At 43.7% G+C, this 1302-nt stretch overlaps 1 non-coding gene across 1 annotated transcript; it reads right to left on the bottom strand.

The window, feature by feature from the left end:
- Positions 1-862: 862 nt before the first annotated feature.
- Positions 863-935, bottom strand: TRNAS-UGA (transfer RNA serine (anticodon UGA)). The gene has a single exon. It is a non-coding gene; the product is annotated as a tRNA-Ser (tRNA).
- Positions 936-1302: the final 367 nt, after the last annotated feature.

The raw sequence follows: 1302 nt of genomic DNA, 5'->3' as shown, positions 1-1302 counted from the left end.
TCTGTAGTTGCCAGCATTCAACTCGCGTTATCCGCCGCAGCCTTTACGGGACTCCTCCAGCTCTCCGAACTTGATTTGCGGCCCTTATTGGGAGAGAAATGTGTCGCCCTGGGGGGGGGGGGGGGGGGGGGGGGGGGGGCGGTCACGCGCACAGTAACTTTCTAGCTCAAGTATAAGACGTCTGAGATGATTTAGGGCAAGAGGAGCTCTCGATGTGTGGGCTGTGGCTTTACAAAGATCTGAGCGATCCCAGTGCTGTTCAGGTACGGAATTTAAGTTTAATAAGGGCTCGTGAACGCACAATTTGTAAATTTTCTATTGGACTTCTTTTGTTCCTACAAAAATTGCTTGCTCGCATGCCCCACTTTTCCGATTGAACAATAAATAAATTGTGCGTTTACACGAATCCAATTTGTATATGTAAGAGCATTACAAGTGACGCAACTAGTTTAGTGCTGACGTAATAGCATTAACATAAATGTTTCGCCACTTCTGTTATTGAAACGCCCGGCCCGCACCGTATCGTATTTTCTTCGTGTATTCATTAACTGTAAACATTCTATTTACGGAACCATGCCTTAAGGAACGTTGACAGATATAGCATGAGCGAGCGACACTAAAGCAGAAAAATATGGAAGGTGCGTACGATTGTGTGCGAATGAAACGCGAATATATTGCAATATATATATATATATATATATATATATATATATATATATATATATATATATATATATAGCCATATCATAAGAAGGCAGCAAACACGGACACCAAGGACAGCATAGGGGAAATTACTTGTGCTTAATAAATGACATGATGAAACAGCACATTAATGAAAAAAAAAGTGGAGGAAAAAACAACTTGCCGCAGGTGGGAACCGAACCCACAACCTTCGCACTTCACGTGCGATGCTCTACCAATTGAGTTACCGCGGCGCTGTTTTCCCAACCACGTTCTTGGGTATTTATGTGTCCTAGTAGAACCCTGGGAGTGTTAGCCAGCGCCGCCACTCACAGACCGTGACAGCGGACGTGGAACGTCCTTCTTGCCGCAGGCGCCACGAGAACGTGATCTTTTGGGGTGAAGGCAACTGGTCAATAAACCCACATATGCTACCAAAAAGCATCAATGTTGCCGGATTCGAGACCCTCGTTATGTAATCAACGAGAAGAAAGGGGGTTAACCGAGGGGCCCAATTTTTATTAGTCATATCATAAGAAGCCAACAAACACTGACACCAAGGACAACATAGGGGAATTACTTGTGTTTAATAAATGAAATGATGAAACTACAAATTAATGG

This window comes from Dermacentor andersoni, chromosome 11 (assembly GCF_023375885.2).
Source record: "Dermacentor andersoni chromosome 11, qqDerAnde1_hic_scaffold, whole genome shotgun sequence".
In the NCBI taxonomy this organism is placed as follows: domain Eukaryota; kingdom Metazoa; phylum Arthropoda; class Arachnida; order Ixodida; family Ixodidae; genus Dermacentor; species Dermacentor andersoni.
Note: the sequence above shows the minus strand (reverse complement) of the source record. Positions and strands in the feature narration are given on the sequence as shown.